The sequence below is a fragment of the Cynocephalus volans genome, chromosome 1 (assembly GCF_027409185.1).
Source record: "Cynocephalus volans isolate mCynVol1 chromosome 1, mCynVol1.pri, whole genome shotgun sequence".
Classification (NCBI taxonomy): domain Eukaryota; kingdom Metazoa; phylum Chordata; class Mammalia; order Dermoptera; family Cynocephalidae; genus Cynocephalus; species Cynocephalus volans.
In genome coordinates, this window is record NC_084460.1 from 269,750,279 (window position 1) to 269,762,673 (window position 12,395).

The following is a 12,395-nucleotide window of genomic DNA, read 5'->3' on the forward strand; positions in this document are numbered from 1 at the left end:
TGTGGCAGTCACCAGTAATTAACTCTACCACTTGTTGAGCTCAAGCTTCCTTTATAAATGCTGGATTGGGCTCTCCATTGGGGACATATTAAGGTGATGAAGACATTGCCCCTACACTTGAGGAAAAAACATTCAAGCAGCTAATCATAGAAGCAAAAGTAAATAACAGATAGAATCAAAGTGTGAACAAAGTAATGTGGGGGTGTGGAAGAAGAAATTAATTCTGATTGGTGAATTGGGGAACAAGTCACATGTGAGATGAAGAGGTACCTGAGTTGGGCCTAGAGAGATGATAGCTAATGTTAAAATAGGGACAGAAAGATGAAAGGTCATTTCAAGCAAGGGAGAAAGGCTTTTGAATTGAAGCAGAAGTAGGACTCCAAGCACATGATCACAGTAAGGGCATGGAGAATATGGAGAAAAGTGAGTAGATGCAGGGGGACCAGTAGGTGGTAGTGTGGCAAGAGATGATGATTAACTTGACTAGGAGAGTAGTTGTGGAAGTGAAGACAAGTGGACAGATTTGAGGTAGATTTAGAAGATAGAATCTATAGAATCTGTGAATGGCTTTCATTTGGGGTTGAGGGACAGGGATATAGATTTTTGACTCACCCAACTGGAAAAATACTTCCATTTGCTAAGAAAAGAAATATCTAGGGTATAGAATGTCGTACACCCAGTTTTGGGTATGTAGGGTTCAGCACCTATGTTGAGATATCAGGTTGGAGCAGTTAAATTATGGTAGAAATGTGTTTGGGAGCCATCTACTGAGGAAAGAACATAGATAAGAAAGAGCATCTCTAGGACTGAATATAGATTGAAAGATTTGGACCTAAAGGCTGGGCAGAAGACACTGATCAACAAAGGAGATGGAGAACTGGGCATATACATTTGATGGTGTAACTATAAAGGGGAAAGCTTACATGCAGATACCCATCTGGGAGAGAAAGTGGGGAAATAATTGAGAAGTACATGGTACAACATGTGAAGTTTTATTCACAGTGGAGGCATTCTATTTATTTCTCCAGTCTGAAAGGACTGAATAAGCAGAATAGAGGAGAGAAAGTTAGATTGGAAAAACTTTCCCAATAATGAGCTTGGTTCTGAAGATCAAATGGGAGGGCTGCTATAGTCACCTGGTGATACCTGATTGGTCTTATCAACTGGCATTTATTCTGATCAGTTAGCGCCTCTGTGCTTTAGATTACAAGTTATTATTGAAATAGGCATGTGGCTTTCTTTGAATTCTTATTGACCCGATTTTTTAAAATTTCATTTCAATTCTAAATTTTCCCTATCTCTTGGACTGTTTAAAAACTAATGCTTGTGTAAAATTCTCTGGATTGTCAACTAAAAAGTTGACTGTGACCCAACACTTCATGAAGATTGGGCTTCTAAATTAACTCTGAACATTTCTGAAGATGTAATTTTTTTAGCTACATCATCAGCCTAATTTATAACCCTTTCATTTCAGACACTTCTCTAAGTCTTCTAACACTGATTTTTATTTATATTTAATTTGGAATGATTATTAAAGCTAAGACATGTTTTTCAAAAAAAAGGACAACATACTATATTTAACCCTTGTAGAAGGCAGAGTAATGGCTTCCTAAAGATGCCTAGATTCCTTGTCCCTAGAACTTGTGTATATATTGTTACATGGCAAATGAGAATTAAGGTTACCTATGGAATTAAGATTGCTGATCAGCTGACTTTAAGATAGGGAGATTATCCTGATTAACCTGGTGTGCCCAATGTAATCACAAGGGTCCTTATATGTGGAAGAGGGAAGCAGAAGAGGTCACACTCAACTGACCATTGTTGGTTTTGAAGATGAAAGGGGGCCATGAGCCAAAGAATGTGGGCAACCTCTAGAGGCTAGAAAAGACAAAGCAATGAATTCTCATGTAGAGCCTCCAGAAAAGAATTCATTTCCATTGATACCTTGATTAGTGAGACCTATGCCATACTTCTGACCTACAGAATTATAAGATAATAAATTTGTGTTTTAAGCCATGAAGTTTATAGATAATTTGTTACAGGAGCAATAGGAAATCAGTAGAACCCTTCTTTATTGCTATTTGGCTATGGGAATATCTTCTCATATTCAAACCAGGTATTTATAATTTTTCTAGAAAAATTAGCCTGTTTTTACTTTGTGATCAAAGGCAACCATGGTCACTCTCATAAAGAGTCTTATTTCTCACCTGTACAAAATTGGGGATAATTTATTTTGCTATTGAATGTGATTATATCCGCTTTTATGAATATATATAGTGAATATATATACACATGTACACACATATATATATAAAACAAGGGTACATAAAACAAAGGTACTTCAAAAAGCTCATGGAAAAATTATCTTTTAATTCTGTTTTTCCACAAACTTCTAGAAGTACCTTGTGTGTGTGTGTGTGTGTGTGTGTGTGTGTGTGTGTGTGTGTGTGTATTAAAAAGTATATTTTGGGGTCATTTACTATGTATTTTCAATAGTGAGGTTAACTCTTATAGCTTACATATGAAAAGTAACCCAGCATAATTTTGAGCAAAGGGTAAACTGTACAAAGGAGAATATGTTTGACCATTCTTGTTTGAGTGGCTTAGCAGCTATGACATTAGCATTGTAAGGAATGGTGAATGGTCATGTTCCATTTGGTTTGTTAGGGAACACTATTTTGTTGATTGCAATATATGTCAATACTATCTGTTGGTTTTTAAGTTTTGGAATCAAATGATAGAGAAATGGTTATCATGACAGAAAACAACATATATGTTTTCCACTTTGATAATACAGAAGTAAAGGTAGAGCCAACAGAAGTGGGAAATGAAAGGGCAGAAGGAGAGAGAATAGTAAGAGCTATGATGTCCTCTTTTACTCTGAGGAGTGAAGGGATGCTGTCTTTGGATAAGATTTTAAAAAAAGAAGCTTAAGTTAGTCATTAAAGATCAAGGTAACTACTAAAGGAAATAAAAATATTTTAATAACCATGTTAGGAGAAAGGATGGCAAAGTTAGAGGACTCTAAATGTACTTACTAAGTTCCCATCAATGATTTCAGAAGGTCAAAAGATGATTGCTGGAGTGGATAAGTTGAGACTGTCAGAAATGCTTATTATTTACAAAGAAGGTGTTAACATTCAAAAAGACTAAAACAAATGTCTAAGAGAGTTGCCTCTGAAGAGTACAATTGGGCCATTCTTGTGTATCATTTAACTTTTAAAAATCAAAGTAATGCTTACACATGGTTTAAGGCAGGGCTGGCAAACTTTTTTTGTAAATGACCAGATAGTAGATATTTTAGCCTTTGCAAAGCATATGGTCTTTGTCGCAGCTACTCAATTTTGCTGTTGTAGTGCAAAAGCAACCGTACACAATACTTAAATGAGTGAGCTTGGCTGTGTTCCATTAAACCCTATGTACAAAAACAGTGATTGGCAGGATCTGGCCCGTGGGCCATAGTTTGCCAATTCCTAGTTTAAAGAGTCAAATAGTGCTAAAAGGCCCAAAATGATAACGGTGTTCAACTGGCACACTCCTGTCCATACCACTTCCAAGAAGCAGTCACTCTAAATCCTTTTTTTTTGTATTTTTTCCATGATCATAAATAATTTATGAGTCAAGGGTTAGCTTTTATTTCTAAATATGAATTTGCTGCTATCTCTTGATTCATCAATTTTAGACATGTGTTTACATCCTATTAAGGTAGTAGAAATATTAACTTTCTCTTACCTTCTTTACCTAGTCTCTGTCTTGTCTCCCCATATTATTGTTTACATTTTTGGGCAAATCTGTGTCTAGTGTTTTCACTATTATGACCATGCAGATATGAGGGGTCTTCAAAAAGTTTCTGGAAATATTTGTATTTTTTAATTTCATTTTTCCGCACGTTTTTTGAAGTACCTTCGCATTGTTTACTCTTAAGCCTATAACTGTGGTTGCTTCTTGTCTTGTGCAAAGTTTCGGTTTTCCTGGAGTTAATGTATTTTATTTACTTAGTCTTTTTTTTTGAATCTCATGCTTTTTTTCTATTTCTTCTAATAGTTGTCTGAAATGATTTTCACTACAATTTTCCACAGAGTTCATACAATAAAAATCTTTTTTTCCCTGATAATATTGTTCCCGAAGGCCTTTATTGTCCTCCTCCAATCAACAGTGATTGTTCTCTAAGCACCTGCGTGGTTATCATATTAATTGCTGGCACCACTCATCTGAGAATTCCTTCCATCCCTTCTCTGTTGGGTTCTCTGTTTCCTGGTCCCTCATTCTGGTGGAGAACATTTGTATAAACACCTGTGAGGAGTGGCTGGGGAGGAGGGTTGGTTGCAAGCCTGGCTTCTAACTTTCTGGGGTTGGCTAGGGTAGCAGGGTTGGTGTTGGTAGCATTCATTATGCAAACCCCTGTTTTCAGACTGTAGCCTTTTATATTTATATTTATATTTTATATTTAGTTCTTTCCTGTGTCTGATGTCTTAGAGCCTGTGCTTTGCTCCAGTTCAGTTTCTCCATAGATCTTGCCTCTTGATGGGTGACATAGTAGGGGGCACTTACCTTCATCTTTCCTTAAGGAAATTTTCAACAGTTTTTATTCATTTTTTCAGCCCCCACTTTCCTCTACTTTTTGTGGTAACTGATGTCTCCAAAATATGTTGAAATGGATTGGCCTCTTTTTTTATGCCAGCTATCTCCAACTAATGCTTGGATTTGACATTCCTCCTCCCTGAGAAGTCATTACTTTTTTATCCATCCTTTTTCTGTCTTTTATATGATGCTTTGGGTTGTAAATGTTTCTTTCTATCATGAAAATGGAGCTGACGATTCTGCTTTTTAAATTTCCTTGTTTGGAAATGATTTCCAGAGAAGAAGGGATGGGACAGTCCCAATGACTATAATCATGGGTGTGTGGTAGCTGGTACTTTCTAAAAATTAAAATATGTCTAATATCTGCAGTTTTCAAAACATAGAAGGATTGACCTTATTTTCTTGTACAAAATAAACAGACCCATAGTCATCTTTTTTGCATTATATTAATATATGAGGGTACTCTAGAAAGTTCATGGAAAGATTCATATTATCTTTTAATTCTATTTTTCCATGAAGTTTTTGAAGCACCTTCATATATATGCAAATGAATATATACATATATATATGAATGTATACAACTGATATTGTGCTATAACTCTCAGAGAACCTTTTCCTCAATATTTTATTTTTCAATAATCTTTGTCATCTTCCTTTGTAAGGTGAACTTTGAGTCCTCCTTGTTTTGTGGGTTTTTTTTTTTTTTTTTTTGCAGCTAGCAAGTAACAGGGATCACACTGTGGACCTTGGTGTTATCAACACCACTCTCTAACTGAGGTAACTAGCGGTCCAGCCCTTTTTGTTGTTGTTGTTGTTGCTGCTGTTGTTGCCTCCTACACAATTGGCATCTCTGCTTGTGGCTCGCCCCGCCTCCTTTATTTATGACTTAATGGTGTAATAATAGTATAACAATGTAATGATACCATAGCTTTAGACAATACTGCATAGTTTTGCATGTCTTTGTTGACATTCTCATTTGCTCTTACCAAATAGGTAAGATGTTGACCCGAAGGGAAGCCAGATCCCAATTTATTAGCAGACTGGTTTCTGAAAAGTTTTAGCTAATTGTTTTTGGAGTTTGGCCTGCCTTTTCCCATGTAAATAATGCTTAAATGGAAGTTTTTCTTGTCTGTAGAGGCTTACTTTCCACGTCAACTTTCCAATTATTGTCAATGAATGTAAGTTAGTTATGAATCCTAGCTAAGGCACTGGGTGTCAAGGGCAGATGGCCAGTGTATCCAGGGCTTCTCAAATTATTCATGGTGGAGGTCCGGATTGTTTTGTTTGTTCAACTACAGCAAACAGATAATTTTATAAAATGAAAAATCATGTGCATAGGTTTTGTAGCAATAAAAAATTGCTAAATGCTTACTCCCAATTTATGTATTTTGTTGCAGATGAAAAACAGTTCATGGACCACATTGGTCTACAGGATACATTTTGATCACAGGCATAGTGAAACACTGGGGAAGAGGATTTCCTCCTGTCCATAATTTTGACATATGAAAAAGTTGCCTAGGATTCTGATACTACTCTTTATGGACCTTTTGTTCACTTCCTGTTGACTTTCTTCTTCCCCAAGCCCTCCTAAACACTCAGTAACTCTTAGCTTTGAAGAATGACATAGAGTAGTAATAATAATGGGCACTGTTTGTTGTACATCTATTATAAGGAAAGCACTGTGTCAGCTGCTGGGATAACAGAAGTATACAAGTCAGAAATGGCTCTGCACTTATGGAATCTCAGAGCATGGTGCCAAGAAAGAAAATATATTTATGTATGTATGTGTGTGCTCGCATATGTGCATGTGTGTTAACATATAATGGATTTCTTATAATCTAGTGAGGGTAGGCGATATTGTACCCATTTTGTATGAGAGGTAGAGGTTGGATTTCAACCTAGTCTTACTGACTTTAAAGCTTACAATTTTTTCCCCTAAACACTTTCATTTTGTAGTATAGGCTAGATCATCCTCTTCATGTGGGGCATGCCAATATTAGCAGTTTGGAAGGAAGCACCTGAGATACAGATAACATAGATCTAGAAATATTTTCATTTAAAAGAAAAGGTGCTTTAAAACATGTCTGATGTAAAACAGGTAGAATTTTAGTTCACTTTGTAGAGTGGAGAAAAGATTTTACTTCGTGTGGGACAAGGTATTGTTGGTGAGGGCGGAAAGGTAGTGACTACCCATTGGTGTTTTTTGCCTCTCTGCCCTGCCAGGTGAATTAGTTCTCCTACTCTCACATAAGGGTTCCTTTTCTGAGCTTTGACACCTTTTACACAGGAAGGCAAACAGACTTGCCCAAGGGCATAGCCAATTGTTAGGAGATGCAGCTGCCCTTCTCCAGTCTGGCACTGACTTGCCTCCTCAAGTCTTTGCTCAAATGTCACTTTCTCCATGAGGACCGGCCTGACCCCCTGTTTAAAAATACAAGCTGCCTGTACTCCCCATCCTTCCCACCCTATTCTAATCTTCTCTCCCAAATCACTTATGAACATTGTTTAATTTTCTTATTTATTGCATTTGTTGATTATTGTCTGTCTTCTCCGCTCACTGAAATTTAAGCTTTATTCTTTCAAGGGCTGGATTTTTATCCCCTATTTTGTTCATAGACATTGTGAGACCTCAATGCATACTTGTTGCATAAATGACTACGATTGACGTGCAGTCCTGAGTATTTCTGCTTCTCTGTGCTGTCCCTGGCTGTAGCAAAGAATCTGGGTTACATGATTCCAGCTTTTATTTAGAATAAACGAAATGGCTTTCTCTGTTACAACATGAGGGCTTCTTTCCTGATGCTTTGTTACTCCTTTCTGTTTTTCCTTGTCTACATTCGTATGACAAATGCATAATGAATGTCAGAAGTAGTTTTAGGTCCTGGGGATATGGAAGAAGAGAAATGAGGTTTCCAAATTATGGAGCTTATGTCCTAGTTGGGGTACACCAAACAATAAAAAATTTCAAGTCATTGAATAACATAAGGATAACTTATAATACTGATAACATGATACTGGCAGCTTTAGTTTGAGACGTTGGGAAGATTGTCTTTCAGCAGGGGACACTTGAAATCAGCTCTTCCTATTTCCTTTTCTGTGTTTTCTGTGTTCCTTTTAACTACACCTGGGATCCATCTGTAGCATTCTAGAGGAATGAGCCTGTTGTTGGAGAGATGAAGCTAACAGTAGCAGGCAGTGTTATCCCCAATCATTTTGAAGATTAGAGACAGATAATCCCTCACTGTTCCTATTACTAGCAAATTGAAAAGAAGTTTTATAAACAGTGAGCAGAGGGGATAAAGTTGATGAGGTCTTTATGTTTATCTTAGAGTTAACTTTTTATAAGCATTGCCACTAGTACCTCTTTTGCTGTAAATTAAAATTCTCCTTTCTATGACTTAGTCTTTTCAAAAATGGAGCCATAAAAGTATGTTCAAAAGAGCTAGAGACCATGGCTGTTACCTGTAGAATTTTTAAACCTTTCTTGTTCATTCATATACACAAATATACACTCACAATTGGGAGACAATATCTGCTGAAGATATTCTTTGGAATGAGTGTGCAAAGATGTCAGCGTAATAGCAGCAAGAATGTTTGAACTTAATTGTTTGCAATAAGTAAACTCTGAGTTGAATGAATTTGCATTCTCAAATTTATTCTTGTTAAAATTTATTTTGTCGTAGAATTCTTTTTTGGGTTTGTAATAGATACATTATTTTAACAAATAATAGCTTGCTCTTCTCTTTGGAGAAATGGATGCTTCCATTCCTTGGCTGTAGGCTTTGCATTCCTTTAGACCACACAAGCTTCTAAAGCCTTGGCATCCACGGCTTTGGACTATAAAATTTCATTGGAAACAAATCATGGAAAACAAGATTTTAAAAAAATCAGTTGTTTTCTTTAAAATTATTCTGAATTATTGTATTTCAATATTATTAAATTAGTAACGGTTTAGTGTTTTAATAGTCTTTCCTACTGGGATTTTTTAAAAAAAACCATATCAATTAAATGCATTTGAAAGTTCTGTTAATCTCAAACTATTAGTATTTGATTTTCCTGCTGTAACTTTAGTTTGAAGATTATACTGTATTTAATCCTGAAGACTTATATAAGGCTTATCTTCGATGCATTTTAGAGTGAGCATTTAACTCTCTTAGATCTATAGGAAAGGAAATTTCTATATTCTTGGAGAGTTAGTGTGCTGCAATGCTGTAGATTTGAAAATAATTAAGGTTTGTCCTTTTTTTTTAAAAAAAAAAGCTTTATCTAGATATCTGGACCTTTTTTCCTCAAATAAATTTAGTTTAATCTCAAGATGAAAAATGAACCTTTAAAGCCCTTTACGTAAAACTGCTGAGATTATGGTTCCTTCACAAAGCTGAATGATAGGGCCGAGCCCGTGGCGCACTTGGTAGAGTGCGGCGCTGGGAGCGCTGCAACGCTCCCGCCGCGGGTTCGGATCCTATATAGGACTGGCTGGTGCACTCACTGGCTGAGTGCCGGTCACGAAAAAGGACAAAAAAAAAAAAAAAAAAAAAAAAAAAAAAAAACAAAGCTGAATGATAAATAAAAAATGACATGGGATGATTAACATTCCTTTTAATATTTAGTTGATATATTAACGAGGAAGTGAAGTATATTGTTTGATGATTAAGTATTTTTCTTCCTACTTGAAAAAGGGAATGAGTAATATTATTAAAACGTGGATTATGAGATAAAATGGAAAAAAATTCCCTGGAATTGTTTGTGCTTTTATATTGAAATTATTTTTGTTTAGAAGTATACATCACAAACAAACAGCTACCTTCCCTGTGGCTTGAGATTTGTGAATTCTGGTTTCCCATCTGTAAGATGGGAGGGCTGCTCTGGGGGGTTTGTGAGCCAGTGGATTCCTGCCAGTCTTTGAACTCATGAATTTACTAGTCAAAGCTTTTAAAAAAATGTTCTAATTAATATAAAATTCTGTTTCTTTCCTCTACCAAAGTAATTAATTTATCTGGGAGATGGAAGACTTTTTTCTTATATTTGTTTATAAATTATTTTAGGTTACATGGGGAGACATTAGAATAACTAGATAGATTGGGAAATTTAAAATATGATATTTTGCTTAGATTGTCTGCTTGGAGATGCACTGTAATTATGGAATCGTGCTGAACTGCTGAATCCATTATTCTTATTATAGAGCAGAGATTTATTCTTTCAATAAGTTTCTGTAACTATGGGTTCTAAAACCTCAGGATCTTTGGGGTTCTAGATGCTGTAGGTCTGAGAGTTAGAAGGGATCTTCGGGATTGCCCAATTCCCACTCTTCTCCTTATCCCATTGCGTCCTTGAGATAAGGCCATCTACCCTTTATTTGACTCCTTATAGGAATGGAGAGCTCATGTTCCATCACCCACCCTATTCCACTCTGAGATAGCTTTGTTTGGAAGATCTTTCCTGTGCTGACATTCAATGTACCTTTCTATTGTCTATATAACTTTGCTAGAGCAGCTCAGAATAAGCCAAATCTTTCTTGTAGATGGGAGCCTTTTAATTTGATGGTAGATCTCATATAGTCTTTTAACTTTCACAAATTCATCTGTGAAAGATCAGCCAAAGGAAGGGAAGGGGATAAGAATTTGAATAGGGTAGATAATTTAACTTGTATGAGCAGTGAGCATGTATCCCAGGGTGAGCATGAAATGAGATACTCTGCAGTTACCTCTGTTGTCTCAGTTCCCATGTGCTTGTGGTAGTGAGTCTGTCTCTGGCCTGAGTATGAGTCTAAATGTTTAGGGTAAGAATTTTTCACAGAACATGGTCTCCAGCATAATCAGTTACTTCATCTGGTGTTCACCTGAGAAGACAATGAATCATGTGCTTCAAACCTGAATTAAAAAGAGAGAGTTGGTTTTATTGGGAGGAGGTATGTTTGTTTTCAACATGGTGTTTCCAGTATGGTGAAAATCTAAGTGATTTTCGGGGATGATTTTAAAAATAAGTGATTTTTGTCTTGCCTGATAATGTTAAGAGCTCAGTGCCCTGTAAACTGTACTTGTAAATTTGAAAAAGCAAGATGCTTCCCTTTGTGTCCTCCAATTGAAACAAAACTAAATTAGTTTAGCTCATTCATCATAAGACATGTTTAGCCCGTTAACCCGTATGGTTACTGTCATATGTGTGTTCTTCAGGTGATTAGTGATCATCTCTTAAAATTTGACAAAATACTCTCTGTGTGGTGTGAGCACATAAGCACAGAATGAGATTCTGAGTCGCTCCCTTCTGGCCACAGTACTTCTATTACCAGGGCCCAAGATGGTAATAATATTTGTAGCAGACTCATCACACTGTTGACTCATTTAAGCCTATGGTCAACTAAGCCTCCCCTGTGAGTCTTAGAGGTTTTGAATAACTTAGAGGTGGTCAGTAAGATGTGTGTTCTATTTGTCAGACAACCAGGCTTTCCATCTTCTGGGACTTCTACATTCCTTTTATTTGTTTTAAGATTTGTTCTTATACTTCTAAGGAAACAGGGAAGCTAGACTCTTATTCTGAACAGCTTTTTGTGGTTTTCATTTGTTTACATTTAGAGATGTCATGTACAAGGGAAGAATTAGGTATTTCGGTTTGAAAAAAGAAATTACATTTTTGGAAGCAGAAAAATTCTGGTTTTAATGTAAGCATTTTTGAAGTATAACACACAGGCAGAAATAAGTGTAGCTATTGCGAATAAGTGTAGCTAGCACACAGATCGAGAAATAGAACATTACCCCAGAAACCCTTTTGTGCCCCTTTCCAGTCACTGTTCTTTCCCTCACAAGGTATAACCAGTCTTCTGGATGTTTACATTGTGAATTAATTTGCGTTTTGAGCTGCTTATGCATAGAATCATGCAGTGTGTACTGTTTTTGTATTTGACTCTTGGTGCAATGTTATGCTGTGAGATTCACCCATATTGTTGCATGAACTTGTAATTTGTTCATTCTTGTCCCTGTTAAGTAGTTCATTGCATGGACATGTTTATCCGTTTTACTGGTGATGAATATTTGGGTTATTTCCACACTTTTAGATATTAGGAATAATCCTGATATGAACATTCTAGTATGTGTCTTTTGGTAACTCTATACTCATTTCTGTTGGATATCTACCTAGGAGTGGAATTGTTGAGTTATGTATGTGTTTATGTTCAGCTTTATGTAGTGTTTATGTTTAGTTACTGCCAGTTTCCCAATGTGACTGTATACATTTACACTTTCAGCCTCAGTGTATTAGAATTCTGGTTGCTCCATATCCTCACAATCCTGATCCTAACCCGAATCAACCTGGGCAAGATCAGCATCTTCACAATATTGTCTTTCAATCCATCAGTCTTCTTCAATTTTTCTAATATTTTATAATTTTTAGCATAGAAGTTTTACATATTTTTGTTTGATTTACTTCTAAATATTTGATTTTTTTTTTAAATTTTATTTTCTCGATATACATTGTGGCTGATTATTGCTCCCCATCTTGATTTTTTGATGCTGCTCTAAATGTTATTTTAAAAAGCTTTATTTTTCTTTTACTAGTTTTCTCTAGTTATTGGTTTGCCTTGTTTGCTAAAATACCTTTTATTGTGAATTGGTGGTGATTAATCTCTGACGCTTTTTCTGTATCCATTCTGATGATCATTTTGATTTTTATTCTTTTTAAATATTAATTTGGTAAAGAATCTTGGTTGATTTTGAATTTAAAACCTCTCTTGCATTATTAGAATAAATCTCACTTGGTTATGATGTATTCTTTATATACATCACTGAATTTTACTTATGAATGTTCAAGATTTTTGCATA

At 35.8% G+C, this 12,395-nt stretch overlaps 1 protein-coding gene across 4 annotated transcripts in view; it reads left to right on the forward strand.

Annotated features, from left to right (window-relative positions):
* Nucleotides 1–12,395, forward strand: part of PARD3B (par-3 family cell polarity regulator beta) — a 990,710-nt gene that overhangs the window by 112,651 nt on the left and 865,664 nt on the right. The gene's annotated exons all lie outside the window — the stretch shown is intronic.